An 18,612-nucleotide genomic window follows, 5' to 3' on the forward strand; every position below is an offset into this window, starting at 1 on the left:
TCAACTCTCAGAAGTGTGTATGCATGGGAGGCAGATGTCTGCTACCCACTAGGACATGGGAGTTGGAACCTAGCTACACTGTGATTGAAGAAGGCCATTGGAAATCGCTGTATTCAACTCAGATACACGGGAGTTCAGGCCCAGTGCTCACACATGCTTTTCCCGCAACCTCTCCCAGCCACTAACATTAGGATGTTAGCAGCTACTCCTACAGTCAGGCAGGATGCGGGAGGGTTCTGCCCTGTCCTCAGCTCTCACAGGGAAGCATGTCTTGAAGCCAGCTGTCAACTAGCTGCATTCCTATGGCAGTGAGAATGTAGCAGTACTCTGAGTCAGGAGGTTCCAAGATTACCACTCTACTGCACCTGGAGATACCCTCCAGGTCTGCATTGTTAACTTGTACTCAGAAGCCTCTGGCAATCATCTCTGGTGAAGACCTGTGAAACTCACTCTGCAGGCAGTGTGGAAGTCTGAGGGACTGAGGGTGTGCTCAACTCTCAGAAGTAAGATGCTTTTGGACAAGGCGTTCAGCTACCTTCTCACATATGGAACTTAGTATGTAGCACCTGTCTACCACAAGAATTACTGGGAAATCATGAATTGAGCTTGGAGGCACTCGTCTTGTGTGCCGGGAGATTCCAATTACCTCTCCCAGCACTTCCGTCAAACAGCGAGCCTAGGCCTTTTAGAAGCCAAGGGTAACAGCAGGCTGGATGTGGAGGTACAGGCCATAAGCTCAACTCTCAGAAGTGTGTATGCATGGGAGGCAGATGTCTGCTACCCGCTCGTACATGGGATTTGGAACCTAGCTAAACTCTGGTTGAGGAAACCGTTGGAAATCGCTGTATTCAACTCAGATACACGGGAGTTCAGGCCCAGTGCTCACACATGCTTTTCCCGCAACCTCTCCCAGCCACTAACATAAGGATGTTAGCAGCTACTCCTACAGTCAGGCAGCATGCGGGAGGGTTGTGCCCTGTCCTCAGCTCTCACAGGGAAGCATGTCTTGAAGCCAGCTGTCAACTAGCTGCATTCCTATGACAGTGAGAAGGTAGCAGTATTCTGAGTCAGGAGGTTCCAAGATTACCAGTCGACTGCACCTGGGGATACCCTCCAGGTCTGCATTGTTACCCTGCGTCTCAGAAGCCTCTGGCAGACGTCTCTGCTGAAGACCTGCGAAACTCACTCTGCAGGCAGTGTGGAACTGTGAGGGACTGAGGGTGAGCTCAACTCTCAGAAGTAAGATGGTTTTGGACAAGGCGTTCAGCTACCCTCTCACGTATGGAACTTAGTATGTAGCACCAGTCTACCACAGGAATTACTAGGAAATCGCTGAACTGAGCTTGGAGGCACTAGTCTTGTGTGCCATGTGATTCCAATTACCTCTCCCAGCACTTCCGTCAAACAGCGAGCCTAGGCCTTTTAGAAGCCAAGGGTACCAGCAGGCTGGATGTGGAGGTACAGGCTATAAGCTCAACTCTCAGAAGTGTGTATGCATGGGAGGCAGATGTCTGCTACCCACTCGGACATGGGAGTTGGAACCTAGCTACACTGTGATTGAAGAAGGCCATTGGAAATCGCTGTATTCAACTCAGATACACGGGAGTTCAGGCCCAGTGCTCACACATGCTTTTCCCGCAACCTCTCCCAGCCACTAACATTAGGATGTTAGCAGCTACTCCTACAGTCAGGCAGGATGCGGGAGGGTTCTGCCCTGTCCTCAGCTCTCACAGGGAAGCATGTCTTGAAGCCAGCTGTCAACTACCTGCATTCCTATGGCAGTGAGAAGGTAGCAGTACTCTGAGTCAGGAGGTTCCAAGATTACCACTCTACTGCACCTGGAGATACCCTCCAGGTCTGCATTGTTAACTTGTACTCAGAAGCCTCTGGCAATCGTCTCTGGTGAAGACGTGTGAAACTCACTCTGCAGGCAGTGTGGAAGTGTGAGGGACTGAGGGTGTGCTCAACTCTCAGAAGTAAGATGCTTTTGGACAAGGCGTTCAGCTACCATCTCACATATGGAACTTAGTATGTAGCACCTGTCTACCACAAGAATTACTGGGAAATCGTGAATTGAGCTTGGAGGCACTCGTCTTGTGTGCCGGGAGATTCCAATTACCTCTCCCAGCACTTCCGTCAAACAGCGAGCCTAGGCCTTTTAGAAGCCAAGGGTAACAGCAGGCTGGATGTGGAAGTACAGGCCATAAGCTCAACTCTCAGAAGTGTGTATGCATGGGAGGCAGATGTCTGCTACCCGCTCGTACATGGGATTTGGAACCTAGCTACACTCTGGTTGAGGAAAGCCGTTGGAAATCGCTGTATTCAACTCAGATACACGGGAGTTCAGGCCCAGTGCTCACACATGCTTTTCCCGCAACCTCTCCCAGCCACTAACATAAGGATGTTAGCAGCTACTCCTACAGTCAGGCAGCATGCGGGAGGGTTCTGCCCTGTCCTCAGCTCTCACAGGGAAGCATGTCTTGAAGCCAGCTGTCAACTAGCTGCATTCCTATGGCAGTGAGAAGGTAGCAGTATTCTGAGTCAGGAGGTTCCAAGATTACCAGTCGACTGCACCTGGGGATACCCTCCAGGTCTGCATTGTTACCCTGCGTCTCAGAAGCCTCTGGCAAACGTCTCTGCTGAAGACCTGCGAAACTCACTCTGCAGGCAGTGTGGAACTGTGAGGGACTGGGGCTGAGCTCAACTCTCAGAATTAAGATGGTTTTGGACAAGGCGTTCAGCTACCCTCTCACGTATGGAACTTAGTATGTAGCACCCGTCTACCACAGGAATTACTAGGAAATCGCTGAACTGAGCTTAGAGGCACTAGTCTTGTGTGCCGGGTGATTCCAATTACCTCTCCCAGCACTTCCGGCAAAGAGCGAGCCTAGGCCTTTTAGAAGCCAAGGGTACCAGCAGGCTGGATGTGGAGGTACAGGCCATAAGCTCAACTCTCAGAAGTGTGTATGCATGGGCGGCAGATGTCTGCTACCCACTCGGACATGGGAGTTGGAACCTAGCTACACTGTGATTGAAGAAGGCCATTGGAAATCGCTGTATTCAACTCAGATACACGGGAGTTCAGGCCCAGTGCTCACACATGCTTTGCCCGCAACCTCTCCCAGCCACTAACATTAGGATGTTAGCAGCTACTCCTACAGTCAGGCAGCATGCGGGAGGGTTCTGCCCTGTCCTCAGCTCTCACAGGGAAGCATGTCTTGAAGCCAGCTGTCAACTAGCTGCATTCCTATGGCTGTTAGAAGGTAGCAGTAATCTGAGTCAGGAGGTTCCAAGATTAACACTCTACTGCACCTGGGGATACCCTCCAGGTCTGCATTGTTAACTTGTACTCAGAAGCCTCTGGCAATCGTCTCTGGTGAAGACGTGTGAAACTCACTCTGCAGGCAGTGTGGAAGTGTGAGGGACTGAGGGTGTGCTCAACTCTCAGAAGTAAGATGCTTTTGGACAAGGCGTTCAGCTACCTTCACATATGGAACTTAGTATGTAGCACCTGTCTACCACAAGAATTACTGGGAAATCGTGAATTGAGCTTGGAGGCACTCGTCTTGTGTGCCGGGAGATTCCAATTACCTCTCCCAGCACTTCCGTCAAACAGCGAGCCTAGGCCTTTTAGAAGCCAAGGGTAACAGCAGGCTGGATGTGGAGGTACAGGCCATAAGCTCAACTCTCAGAAGTGTGTATGCATGGGAGGCAGATGTCTGCTACCCGCTCGTACATGGGATTTGGAACCTAGCTACACTCTGGTTGAGGAAAGCCGTTGGAAATCGCTGTATTCAACTCAGATACACGGGAGTTCAGGCCCAGTGGTCACACATGCTTTTCCCGCAACCTCTCCCAGCCACTAACATAAGGATGTTAGCAGCTACTCCTACAGTCAGGCAGCATGCGGGAGGGTTCTGCCCTGTCCTCAGCTCTCACAGGGAAGCATGTCTTGAAGCCAGCTGTCAACTAGCTGCATTCCTATGGCAGTGAGAAGGTAGCAGTATTCTGAGTCAGGAGGTTCCAAGATTACCAGTCGACTGCACCTGGGGATACCCTCCAGGTCTGCATTGTTACCCTGCGTCTCAGAAGCCTCTGGCAGACGTCTCTGCTGAAGACCTGCGAAACTCACTCTGCAGGCAGTGTGGAACTGTGAGGGACTGAGGCTGAGCTCAACTCTCAGAAGTAAGATGGTTTTGGACAAGGCGTTCAGCTACCCTCTCACGTATGGAACTTAGTATGTAGCACCAGTCTACCACAGGAATTACTTGGAAATCGCTGAACTGAGCTTGGAGGTACTAGTCTTGTGTGCCGGGTGATTCCAATTACCTCTCCCAGCACTTCCGTCAAACAGCGAGCCTAGGCCTTTTAGAAGCCAAGGGTACCAGCAGGCTGGATGTGGAGGTACAGGCCATAAGCTCAACTCTCAGAAGTGTGTATGCATGGGAGGCAGATGTCTGCTACCCACTAGGACATGGGAGTTGGAACCTAGCTACACTGTGATTGAAGAAGGCCATTGGAAATCGCTGTATTCAACTCAGATACACGGGAGTTCAGGCCCAGTGCTCACACATGCTTTTCCCGCAACCTCTCCCAGCCACTAACATTAGGATGTTAGCAGCTACTCCTACAGTCAGGCAGGATGCGGGAGGGTTCTGCCCTGTCCTCAGCTCTCACAGGGAAGCATGTCTTGAAGCCAGCTGTCAACTAGCTGCATTCCTATGGCAGTGAGAATGTAGCAGTACTCTGAGTCAGGAGGTTCCAAGATTACCACTCTACTGCACCTGGAGATACCCTCCAGGTCTGCATTGTTAACTTGTACTCAGAAGCCTCTGGCAATCATCTCTGGTGAAGACCTGTGAAACTCACTCTGCAGGCAGTGTGGAAGTCTGAGGGACTGAGGGTGTGCTCAACTCTCAGAAGTAAGATGCTTTTGGACAAGGCGTTCAGCTACCTTCTCACATATGGAACTTAGTATGTAGCACCTGTCTACCACAAGAATTACTGGGAAATCATGAATTGAGCTTGGAGGCACTCGTCTTGTGTGCCGGGAGATTCCAATTACCTCTCCCAGCACTTCCGTCAAACAGCGAGCCTAGGCCTTTTAGAAGCCAAGGGTAACAGCAGGCTGGATGTGGAGGTACAGGCCATAAGCTCAACTCTCAGAAGTGTGTATGCATGGGAGGCAGATGTCTGCTACCCGCTCGTACATGGGATTTGGAACCTAGCTAAACTCTGGTTGAGGAAAGCCGTTGGAAATCGCTGTATTCAACTCAGATACACGGGAGTTCAGGCCCAGTGCTCACACATGCTTTTCCCGCAACCTCTCCCAGCCACTAACATAAGGATGTTAGCAGCTACTCCTACAGTCAGGCAGCATGCGGGAGGGTTGTGCCCTGTCCTCAGCTCTCACAGGGAAGCATGTCTTGAAGCCAGCTGTCAACTAGCTGCATTCCTATGACAGTGAGAAGGTAGCAGTATTCTGAGTCAGGAGGTTCCAAGATTACCAGTCGACTGCACCTGGGGATACCCTCCAGGTCTGCATTGTTACCCTGCGTCTCAGATGCCTCTGGCAGACGTCTCTGCTGAAGACCTGCGAAACTCACTCTGCAGGCAGTGTGGAACTGTGAGGGACTGAGGGTGAGCTCAACTCTCAGAAGTAAGATGGTTTTGGACAAGGCGTTCAGCTACCCTCTCACGTATGGAACTTAGTATGTAGCACCAGTCTACCACAGGAATTACTAGGAAATCGCTGAACTGAGCTTGGAGGCACTAGTCTTGTGTGCCATGTGATTCCAATTACCTCTCCCAGCACTTCCGTCAAACAGCGAGCCTAGGCCTTTTAGAAGCCAAGGGTACCAGCAGGCTGGATGTGGAGGTACAGGCTATAAGCTCAACTCTCAGAAGTGTGTATGCATGGGAGGCAGATGTCTGCTACCCACTCGGACATGGGAGTTGGAACCTAGCTACACTGTGATTGAAGAAGGCCATTGGAAATCGCTGTATTCAACTCAGATACACGGGAGTTCAGGCCCAGTGCTCACACATGCTTTTCCCGCAACCTCTCCCAGCCACTAACATTAGGATGTTAGCAGCTACTCCTACAGTCAGGCAGGATGCGGGAGGGTTCTGCCCTGTCCTCAGCTCTCACAGGGAAGCATGTCTTGAAGCCAGCTGTCAACTACCTGCATTCCTATGGCAGTGAGAAGGTAGCAGTACTCTGAGTCAGGAGGTTCCAAGATTACCACTCTACTGCACCTGGAGATACCCTCCAGGTCTGCATTGTTAACTTGTACTCAGAAGCCTCTGGCAATCGTCTCTGGTGAAGACGTGTGAAACTCACTCTGCAGGCAGTGTGGAAGTGTGAGGGACTGAGGGTGTGCTCAACTCTCAGAAGTAAGATGCTTTTGGACAAGGCGTTCAGCTACCATCTCACATATGGAACTTAGTATGTAGCACCTGTCTACCACAAGAATTACTGGGAAATCGTGAATTGAGCTTGGAGGCACTCGTCTTGTGTGCCGGGAGATTCCAATTACCTCTCCCAGCACTTCCGTCAAACAGCGAGCCTAGGCCTTTTAGAAGCCAAGGGTAACAGCAGGCTGGATGTGGAAGTACAGGCCATAAGCTCAACTCTCAGAAGTGTGTATGCATGGGAGGCAGATGTCTGCTACCCGCTCGTACATGGGATTTGGAACCTAGCTACACTCTGGTTGAGGAAAGCCGTTGGAAATCGCTGTATTCAACTCAGATACACGGGAGTTCAGGCCCAGTGCTCACACATGCTTTTCCCGCAACCTCTCCCAGCCACTAACATAAGGATGTTAGCAGCTACTCCTACAGTCAGGCAGCATGCGGGAGGGTTCTGCCCTGTCCTCAGCTCTCACAGGGAAGCATGTCTTGAAGCCAGCTGTCAACTAGCTGCATTCCTATGGCAGTGAGAAGGTAGCAGTATTCTGAGTCAGGAGGTTCCAAGATTACCAGTCGACTGCACCTGGGGATACCCTCCAGGTCTGCATTGTTACCCTGCGTCTCAGAAGCCTCTGGCAAACGTCTCTGCTGAAGACCTGCGAAACTCACTCTGCAGGCAGTGTCGAACTGTGAGGGACTGAGGCTGAGCTCAACTCTCAGAATTAAGATGGTTTTGGACAAGGCGTTCAGCTACCCTTTCACGTATGGAACTTAGTATGTAGCACCAGTCTACCACAGGACTTACTAGGAAATCGCTGAACTGAGCTTGGAGGCACTAGTCTTGTGTGCCGGGTGATTCCAATTACCTCTCCCAGCACTTCCGTCAAACAGCGAGCCTAGGCCTTTCAGAAGCCATGGGTACCAGCAGGCTGGATGTGGAGGTACAGGCTATAAGCTCAACTCTCAGAAGTGTGTATGCATGGGAGGCAGATGTCTGCTACCCACTCGGACATTGAGTTGGAACCTAGCTACACTGTGATTGAAGAAGGCCATTGGAAATCGCTGTATTCAACTCAGATACACGGGAGTTCAGGCCCAGTGCTCACACATGCTTTTCCCGCAACCTCTCCCAGCCACTAACATAAGGATGTTAGCAGCTACTCCTACAGTCAGGCAGCATGCGGGAGGGTTCTGCCCTGTCCTCAGCTCTCACAGGGAAGCATGTCTTGAAGCCAGCTGTCAACTAGCTGCATTCCTATGGCAGTGAGAAGGGAGCAGTATTCTGAGTTGGAGGTTCCAAGATTACCAGTCGACTGCACCTGGGGATACCCTCCAGGTCTGCATTGTTACCCTGCGTCTCAGAAGCCTCTGACAAACGTCTCTGCTGAAGACCTGCGAAACTCACTCTGCAGGCAGTGTGGAACTGTGAGGGACTGGGGCTGAGCTCAACTCTCAGAATTAAGATGGTTTTGGACAAGGCGTTCAGCTACCCTCTCACGTATGGAACTTAGTATGTAGCACCAGTCTACCACAGGAATTACTTGGAAATCGCTGAACTGAGCTTGGAGGTACTAGTCTTGTGTGCCGGGTGATTCCAATTACCTCTCCCAGCACTTCCGTCAAACAGCGAGCCTAGGCCTTTTAGAAGCCAAGGGTACCAGCAGGCTGGATGTGGAGGTACAGGCCATAAGCTCAACTCTCAGAAGTGTGTATGCATGGGAGGCAGATGTCTGCTACCCACTAGGACATGGGAGTTGGAACCTAGCTACACTGTGATTGAAGAAGGCCATTGGAAATCGCTGTATTCAACTCAGATACACGGGAGTTCAGGCCCAGTGCTCACACATGCTTTTCCCGCAACCTCTCCCAGCCACTAACATTAGGATGTTAGCAGCTACTCCTACAGTCAGGCAGGATGCGGGAGGGTTCTGCCCTGTCCTCAGCTCTCACAGGGAAGCATGTCTTGAAGCCAGCTGTCAACTAGCTGCATTCCTATGGCAGTGAGAATGTAGCAGTACTCTGAGTCAGGAGGTTCCAAGATTACCACTCTACTGCACCTGGAGATACCCTCCAGGTCTGCATTGTTAACTTGTACTCAGAAGCCTCTGGCAATCATCTCTGGTGAAGACCTGTGAAACTCACTCTGCAGGCAGTGTGGAAGTCTGAGGGACTGAGGGTGTGCTCAACTCTCAGAAGTAAGATGCTTTTGGACAAGGCGTTCAGCTACCTTCTCACATATGGAACTTAGTATGTAGCACCTGTCTACCACAAGAATTACTGGGAAATCATGAATTGAGCTTGGAGGCACTCGTCTTGTGTGCCGGGAGATTCCAATTACCTCTCCCAGCACTTCCGTCAAACAGCGAGCCTAGGCCTTTTAGAAGCCAAGGGTAACAGCAGGCTGGATGTGGAGGTACAGGCCATAAGCTCAACTCTCAGAAGTGTGTATGCATGGGAGGCAGATGTCTGCTACCCGCTCGTACATGGGATTTGGAACCTAGCTAAACTCTGGTTGAGGAAAGCCGTTGGAAATCGCTGTATTCAACTCAGATACACGGGAGTTCAGGCCCAGTGCTCACACATGCTTTTCCCGCAACCTCTCCCAGCCACTAACATAAGGATGTTAGCAGCTACTCCTACAGTCAGGCAGCATGCGGGAGGGTTGTGCCCTGTCCTCAGCTCTCACAGGGAAGCATGTCTTGAAGCCAGCTGTCAACTAGCTGCATTCCTATGACAGTGAGAAGGTAGCAGTATTCTGAGTCAGGAGGTTCCAAGATTACCAGTCGACTGCACCTGGGGATACCCTCCAGGTCTGCATTGTTACCCTGCGTCTCAGATGCCTCTGGCAGACGTCTCTGCTGAAGACCTGCGAAACTCACTCTGCAGGCAGTGTGGAACTGTGAGGGACTGAGGGTGAGCTCAACTCTCAGAAGTAAGATGGTTTTGGACAAGGCGTTCAGCTACCCTCTCACGTATGGAACTTAGTATGTAGCACCAGTCTACCACAGGAATTACTAGGAAATCGCTGAACTGAGCTTGGAGGCACTAGTCTTGTGTGCCATGTGATTCCAATTACCTCTCCCAGCACTTCCGTCAAACAGCGAGCCTAGGCCTTTTAGAAGCCAAGGGTACCAGCAGGCTGGATGTGGAGGTACAGGCTATAAGCTCAACTCTCAGAAGTGTGTATGCATGGGAGGCAGATGTCTGCTACCCACTCGGACATGGGAGTTGGAACCTAGCTACACTGTGATTGAAGAAGGCCATTGGAAATCGCTGTATTCAACTCAGATACACGGGAGTTCAGGCCCAGTGCTCACACATGCTTTTCCCGCAACCTCTCCCAGCCACTAACATTAGGATGTTAGCAGCTACTCCTACAGTCAGGCAGGATGCGGGAGGGTTCTGCCCTGTCCTCAGCTCTCACAGGGAAGCATGTCTTGAAGCCAGCTGTCAACTACCTGCATTCCTATGGCAGTGAGAAGGTAGCAGTACTCTGAGTCAGGAGGTTCCAAGATTACCACTCTACTGCACCTGGAGATACCCTCCAGGTCTGCATTGTTAACTTGTACTCAGAAGCCTCTGGCAATCGTCTCTGGTGAAGACGTGTGAAACTCACTCTGCAGGCAGTGTGGAAGTGTGAGGGACTGAGGGTGTGCTCAACTCTCAGAAGTAAGATGCTTTTGGACAAGGCGTTCAGCTACCATCTCACATATGGAACTTAGTATGTAGCACCTGTCTACCACAAGAATTACTGGGAAATCGTGAATTGAGCTTGGAGGCACTCGTCTTGTGTGCCGGGAGATTCCAATTACCTCTCCCAGCACTTCCGTCAAACAGCGAGCCTAGGCCTTTTAGAAGCCAAGGGTAACAGCAGGCTGGATGTGGAAGTACAGGCCATAAGCTCAACTCTCAGAAGTGTGTATGCATGGGAGGCAGATGTCTGCTACCCGCTCGTACATGGGATTTGGAACCTAGCTACACTCTGGTTGAGGAAAGCCGTTGGAAATCGCTGTATTCAACTCAGATACACGGGAGTTCAGGCCCAGTGCTCACACATGCTTTTCCCGCAACCTCTCCCAGCCACTAACATAAGGATGTTAGCAGCTACTCCTACAGTCAGGCAGCATGCGGGAGGGTTCTGCCCTGTCCTCAGCTCTCACAGGGAAGCATGTCTTGAAGCCAGCTGTCAACTAGCTGCATTCCTATGGCAGTGAGAAGGTAGCAGTATTCTGAGTCAGGAGGTTCCAAGATTACCAGTCGACTGCACCTGGGGATACCCTCCAGGTCTGCATTGTTACCCTGCGTCTCAGAAGCCTCTGGCAAACGTCTCTGCTGAAGACCTGCGAAACTCACTCTGCAGGCAGTGTCGAACTGTGAGGGACTGAGGCTGAGCTCAACTCTCAGAATTAAGATGGTTTTGGACAAGGCGTTCAGCTACCCTCTCACGTATGGAACTTAGTATGTAGCACCCGTCTACCACAGGAATTACTAGGAAATCGCTGAACTGAGCTTAGAGGCACTAGTCTTGTGTGCCGGGTGATTCCAATTACCTCTCCCAGCACTTCCGGCAAAGAGCGAGCCTAGGCCTTTTAGAAGCCAAGGGTACCAGAAGGCTGGATGTGGAGGTACAGGCCATAAGCTCAACTCTCAGAAGTGTGTATGCATGGGCGGCAGATGTCTGCTACCCACTCGGACATGGGAGTTGGAACCTAGCTACACTGTGATTGAAGAAGGCCATTGGAAATCGCTGTATTCAACTCAGATACACGGGAGTTCAGGCCCAGTGCTCACACATGCTTTGCCCGCAACCTCTCCCAGCCACTAACATTAGGATGTTAGCAGCTACTCCTACAGTCAGGCAGCATGCGGGAGGGTTCTGCCCTGTCCTCAGCTCTCACAGGGAAGCATGTCTTGAAGCCAGCTGTCAACTAGCTGCATTCCTATGGCAGTTAGAAGGTAGCAGTACTCTGAGTCAGGAGGTTCCAAGATTAACACTCTACTGCACCTGGGGATACCCTCCAGGTCTGCATTGTTAACTTGTACTCAGAAGCCTCTGGCAATCGTCTCTGGTGAAGACGTGTGAAACTCACTCTGCAGGCAGTGTGGAAGTGTGAGGGACTGAGGGTGTGCTCAACTCTCAGAAGTAAGATGCTTTTGGACAAGGCGTTCAGCTACCTTCACATATGGAACTTAGTATGTAGCACCTGTCTACCACAAGAATTACTGGGAAATCGTGAATTGAGCTTGGAGGCACTCGTCTTGTGTGCCGGGAGATTCCAATTACCTCTCCCAGCACTTCCGTCAAACAGCGAGCCTAGGCCTTTTAGAAGCCAAGGGTACCAGCAGGCTGGCTGTGGAGGTACAGGCCATAAGCTCAACTCTCAGAAGTGTGTATGCATGGGAGGCAGATGTCTGCTACCCGCTCGTACATGGGATTTGGAACCTAGATACACTCTGGTTGAGGAAAGCCGTTGGAAATCGCTGTATTCGACTCAGATACACGGGAGTTCAGGCCCAGTGCTCACACATGCTTTTCCCGCAACCTCTCCCAGCCACTAACATAAGGATGTTAGCAGCTACTCCTACAGACAGGCAGCATGCGGGAGGGTTCTGCCCTGTCCTCAGCTATCACAGGGAAGCACGTCTTGAAGCCAGCTGTCAACTAGCTGCATTCCTATGGCAGTGAGAAAGTAGCAGTATTCTGAGTCAGGAGGTTCCAAGATTACCAGTCGACTGCACCTGGGGATACCCTCCAGGTCTGCATTGTTACCCTGCGTTTCAGAAGCCTCTGGCAATCGTCTCTGCTGAAGACCTGCGAAACTCACTCTGCAAGCAGTGTGGAACTGTGAGGGACTGAGGCTGAGCTCAACTCTCAGAAGTAAGATGGATTTGGACAAGGCGTTCAGCTACCCTCTCACGTATGGAACTTAGTATGTAGCACCAGTCTACCACAGGAATTACTAGGAAATCGCAGAACTGAGCTTGGAGGCACTAGTCTTGTGTGCCGGGTGATTCCAATTACCTCTCCCAGCACTTCCGACAAACAGCGAGCCTAGACCTTTTAGAAGCGAAGGGTACCAGCAGGCTGGCTGTGGAGGTACAGGCCATAAGCTCAACTCTCAAAAGTGTGTAGGCATGGGAGGCAGATGTCTGCTACCCGCTCGTACATGGGATTTGGAACCTAGCTACACTCTGGTTGAGGAAAGCCGTTGGAAATCGCTGTATTCAACTCAGGTACACGGGAGTTCAGGCCCAGTGCTCACACATGCTTTTCCCGCAACCTCTCCCAGCCACTAACATAAGGAGGTTAGCAGCTACTACTACAGTCAGGCAGCATGCGGGAGGGTTCTGCCCTGTCCTCAGCTCTCACAGGGAAGCATGTCTTGAAGCCAGCTGTCAACTAGCTGCATTCCTATGGCAGTGAGAAGGGAGCAGTATTCTGAGTTGGAGGTTCCAAGATTACCAGTCGACTGCACCTGGGGATACCCTCCAGGTCTGCATTGTTAACCTGCGTCTCAGAAGCCTCTGACAAACGTCTCTGCTGAAGACCTGCGAAACTCACTCTGCAGGCAGTGTGGAACTGTGAGGGACTGGGGCTGAGCTCAACTCTCAGAATTAAGATGGTTTTGGACAAGGCGTTCAGCTACCCTCTCACGTATGGAACTTAGTATGTAGCACCCGTCTACCACAGGAATTACTAGGAAATCGCTGAACTGAGCTTAGAGGCACTAGTCTTGTGTGCCGGGTGATTCCAATTACCTCTCCCAGCACTTCCGGCAAAGAGCGAGCCTAGGCCTTTTAGAATCAAGGGTACCAGAAGGCTGGATGTGGAGGTACAGGCCATAAGCTCAACTCTCAGAAGTGTGTATGCATGGGCGGCAGATGTCTGCTACCCACTCGGACATGGGAGTTGGAACCTAGCTACACTGTGATTGAAGAAGGCCATTGGAAATCGCTGTATTCAACTCAGATACACGGGAGTTCAGGCCCAGTGCTCACACATGCTTTGCCCGCAACCTCTCCCAGCCACTAACATTAGGATGTTAGCTCTACTCCTACAGTCAGGCAGCATGCGGGAGGGTTCTGCCCTGTCCTCAGCTCTCACAGGGAAGCATGTCTTGAAGCCAGCTGTCAACTAGCTGCATTCCTATGGCAGTTAGAAGGTAGCAGTACTCTGAGTCAGGAGGTTCCAAGATTAACACTCTACTGCACCTGGGGATACCCTCCAGGTCTGCATTGTTAACTTGTACTCAGAAGCCTCTGGCAATCGTCTCAGGTGAAGACGTGTGAAACTCACTCTGCAGGCAGTGTGGAAGTGTGAGGGACTGAGGGTGTGCTCAACTCTCAGAAGTAAGATGCTTTTGGACAAGGCGTTCAGCTACCTTCTCACATATGGAACTTAGTATGTAGCACCTGTCTACCACAAGAATTACTGGGAAATCGTGAATTGAGCTTGGAGGCACTCGTCTTGTGTGCCGGGAGATTCCAATTACCTCTCCCAGCACTTCCGTCAAACAGCGAGCCTAGGCCTTTTAGAAGCCAAGGGTACCAGCAGGCTGGCTGTGGAGGTACAGGCCATAAGCTCAACTCTCAGAAGTGTGTATGCATGGGAGGCAGATGTCTGCTACCCGCTCGTACATGGGATTTGGAACCTAGATACACTCTGGTTGAGGAAAGCCGTTGGAAATCGCTGTATTCGACTCAGATACACGGGAGTTCAGGCCCAGTGCTCACACATGCTTTTCCCGCAACCTCTCCCAGCCACTAACATAAGGATGTTAGCAGCTACTCCTACAGACAGGCAGCATGCGGGAGGGTTCTGCCCTGTCCTCAGCTATCACAGGGAAGCACGTCTTGAAGCCAGCTGTCAACTAGCTGCATTCCTATGGCAGTCAGAAGGTAGCAGTATTCTGAGTCAGGAGGTTCCAAGATTACCAGTCGACTGCATCTGGGGATACCCTCCAGGTCTGCATTGTTACCCTGCGTTTCAGAAGCCTCTGGCAATCGTCTCTGCTGAAGACCTGCGAAACTCACTCTGCAAGCAGTGTGGAACTGTGAGGGACTGAGGCTGAGCTCAACTCTCAGAAGTAAGATGGATTTGGACAAGGCGTTCAGCTACCCTCTCACGTATGGAACTTAGTATGTAGCACCAGTCTACCACAGGAATTACTAGGAAATCGCAGAACTGAGCTTGGAGGCACTAGTCTTGTGTGCCGGGTGATTCCAATTACCTCTCCCAGCACTTCCGACAAACAGCGAGCCTAGACCTTTTAGAAGCGAAGGGTACCAGCAGGCTGGCTGTGGAGGTACAGGCCATAAGCTCAACTCTCAAAAGTGTGTAGGCATGGGAGGCAGATGTCTGCTACCCGCTCGTACATGGGATTTGGAACCTAGCTACACTCTGGTTGAGGAAAGCCGTTGGAAATCGCTGTATTCAACTCAGGTACACGGGAGTTCAGGCCCAGTGCTCACACATGCTTTTCCCGCAACCTCTCCCAGCCACTAACATAAGGAGGTTAGCAGCTACTACTACAGTCAGGCAGCATGCGGGAGGGTTCTGCCCTGTCCTCAGCTCTCACAGGGAAGCATGTCTTGAAGCCAGCTGTCAACTAGCTGCATTCCTATGGCAGTGAGAAGGTAGCAGTATTCTGAGTTGGAGGTTCCAAGATTACCAGTCGACTGCACCTGGGGATACTCTCCAGGTCTGCATTGTTAACCTGCGTCTCAGAAGCCTCTGACAAACGTCTCTGCTGAAGACCTGCGAAACTCACTCTGCAGGCAGTGTGGAACTGTGAGGGACTGGGGCTGAGCTCAACTCTCAGAATTAAGATGGTTTTGGACAAGGCGTTCAGCTACCCTCTCACGTATGGAACTTAGTATGTAGCACCAGTCTACCACAGGAATTACTAGGAAATCGCTGAACTGAGCTTAGAGGCACTAGTCTTGTGTGACGGGTGATTCCAATTACCTCTCCCAGCACTTCCGGCAAAGAGCGAGCCTAGGCCTTTTAGAAGCCAAGGGTACCAGAAGGCTGGATGTGGAGGTACAGGCCATAACCTCAACTCTCAGAAGTGTGTATGCATGGGCGGCAGATGTCTGCTACCCACTCGGACATGGGAGTTGGAACCTAGCTACACTGTGATTGAAGAAGGCCATTGGAAATCCCTGTATTCAACTCAGATACACGGGAGTTCAGGCCCAGTGCTCACACATGCTTTGCCCGCAACGTCTCCCAGCCACTAACATAAGGATGTTAGCAGCTACTCCTACAGTCAGGCAGCATGCGGGAGGGTTCTGCCCTGTCCTCAGCTCTCACAGGGAAGCATGTCTTGAAGCCAGCTGTCAACTAGCTGCATTCCTATGGCAGTGAGAAGGTAGCAGTATTCTGAGTCAGGAGGTTCCAAGATTACCAGTCGACTGCACCTGGGGATACCCTCCAGGTCTGCATTGTTACCCTGCGTCTCAGAAGCCTCTGGCAAACGTCTCTGCTGAAGACCTGCGAAACTCACTCTGCAGGCAGTGTCGAACTGTGAGGGACTGAGGCTGAGCTCAACTCTCAGAAGTCAGATGGTTTTGGACAAGGCGTTCAGCTACCCTCTCACGTATGGAACTTAGTATGTAGCACCAGTCTACCACAGGAATTACTAGGAAATCGCTGAACTGAGCTTGGAGGCACTAGTCTTGTGTGCCGGGTGATTCCAATTACCTCTCCGAGCATTTCCGTTAAACAGCGATCCTAGGCCTTTTAGAAGCAAAGTGTTCCAGCAGGCTGGCTGTGGAGGTACAGGCCATAAGCTCAACTCTCAGAAGTGTGTATGCATGGGAGGCAGATGTCTGCTACCCGCTCGTACATGGGATTTGGAACCTAGCTACACTCTGGTTGAGAAAAGCCGTTGGAAATCGCTGTATTCAACTCAGGTACACGGGAGTTCAGGCCCAGTGCTCACACATGCTTTTCCCGCAACCTCTCCCAGCCACTAACATAAGGATGTTAGCAGCTACTCCTACAGTCAGGCAGCATGCGGGAGGGTTCTGCCCTGTCCTCAGCTCTCACAGGGAAGCATGTCTTGAAGCCAGCTGTAAACTAGCTGCATTCCTATGGCAGTGAGAAGGTAGCAGTACTCTGAGTCAGGAGGTTCCAAGATTACCACTCTACTGCACCTGGAGATACCCTCCAGGTCTGCATTGTTAACTTGTACTCAGAAGCCTCAGGCAATCGTCCTGGTGAAGACGTGTGAAACTCACTCTGCAGGCAGTGTGGAAGTGTGAGGGACTGAGGGTGTGCTCAACTCTCAGAAGTAAGATGCTTTTGGACAAGGCGTTCAGCTACCTTCTCACATATGGAACTTAGTATGTAGCACCTGTCTACCACAGAATTACTGGGAAATCGTGAATTGAGCTTGGAGGCACTCGTCTTGGGTGCCGGGAGATTCCAATTACCTCTCCCAGCACATCCGTGAAACAGCGAGCCTAGGCCTTTTAGAAGCCAAGGGTACCAGCAGGCTGGCTGTGGAGGTACAGGCCATAAGCTCAACTCTCAGAAGTGTGTATGCATGGGAGGCAGATGTCTGCTACCCGCTCGTACATGGGATTTGGAACCTAGCTACACTCTGGTTGAGGAAAGCCGTTGGAAATCACTGTATTCAACTCAGATACACGGGAGGTCAGGCCCAGTGCTCACACATGCTTTTCCCGCAACGTCTCCCAGCCACTAACATAAGGATGTTAGCAGCTACTCCTACAGTCAGGCAGCATGCGGGAGGGTTCTGCCCTGTCCTCAGCTCTCACAGGGAAGCATGTCTTGAAGCCAGCTGTCAACTAGCTGCATTCCTATGGCAGTGAGAAGGTAGCTGTATTCTGAGTCAGGAGGTTCCAAGATTACCAGTCGACTGCACCTGGGGAAACCCTCCAGGTCTGCATTGTTACCCTGCGTCTCAGAAGCCTCTGGCAAACGTCTCTGCTGAAGGCCTGCGAAACTCACTCTGCAGGCAGTGTCGAACTGTGAGGGACTGAGGCTGAGCTCAACTCTCAGAAGTAAGATGGTTTTGGACAAGGCGTTCAGCTACCCTCTCACGTATGGAACTTAGTATGTAGCACCAGTCTACCACAGGAATTACTAGGAAATCGCTGAACTGAGCTTGGAGGCACTAGTCTTGTGTGCCGGGTGATTCCAATTACCTCTCCGAGCACTTCCGTCAAACAGCGATCCTAGGCCTTTTAGAAGCCAAGGGTACCAGCAGGCTGGCTGTGGAGGTACAGGCCATAAGCTCAACTCTCAGAAGTGTGTATGCATGGGAGGCAGATGTCTGCTACCCACTCGGACATGGGAGTTGGAACCTAGCTACACTGTGATTGAAGAAGGCCATTGGAAATCGCTGTATTCAACTCAGATACACGGGAGTTCAGGCCCAGTGCTCACACATGCTTTTCCCGCAACCTCTCCCAGCCACTAATATAAGGATGTTAGCAGCTACTCCTACAGTCAGGCAGCATGCGGGAGGGTTCTGCCCTGTCCTCAGCTCTCACATGGAAGCATGTCTTGAAGCCAGCTGTCAACTAGCTGCATTCCTATGGCAGTGAGAAGGTAGCAGTACTCTGAGTCAGGAGGTTCCAAGATTACCACTCTACTGCACCTGGAGATACCCTCCAGGTCTGCATTGTTAACTTGTACTCAGAAGCCTCTGGCAATCGTCCTGGTGAAGACGTGTGAAACTCACTCTGCAGGCAGTGTGGAAGTGTGAGGGACTAAGGGTGTGCTCAACTCTCAGAAGTAAGATGCTTTTGGACAAGGCGTTCAGCTACCTTCTCACATATGGAACTTAGTATTAGCACCTGTCTACCACAGAATTACTGGGAAATCGTGAATTGAGCTTGGAGGCACTCGTCTTGGGTGCCGGGAGATTCCAATTACCTCTCCCAGCACTTCCGTCAAACAGCGAGCCTAGGCCTTTTAGAAGCCAAGGGTACCAGCAGGCTGGCTGTGGAGGTACAGGCCATAAGCTCAACTCTCAGAAGTGTGTATGCATGGGAGGCAGATGTCTGCTACCCGCTCGTACATGGGATTTGGAACCTAGCTACACTCTGGTTGAGGAAAGCCTTTGGAAATCGCTGTATTCAACTCAGATACACGGGAGTTCAGGCCCAGTGCTCACACATGCTTTTCCCGCAACGTCTCCCAGCCACTAACATAAGGATGTTAGC

The sequence above is a fragment of the Canis aureus genome, chromosome 21, assembly GCF_053574225.1.
Source record: "Canis aureus isolate CA01 chromosome 21, VMU_Caureus_v.1.0, whole genome shotgun sequence".
NCBI classification, from domain to species: domain Eukaryota; kingdom Metazoa; phylum Chordata; class Mammalia; order Carnivora; family Canidae; genus Canis; species Canis aureus.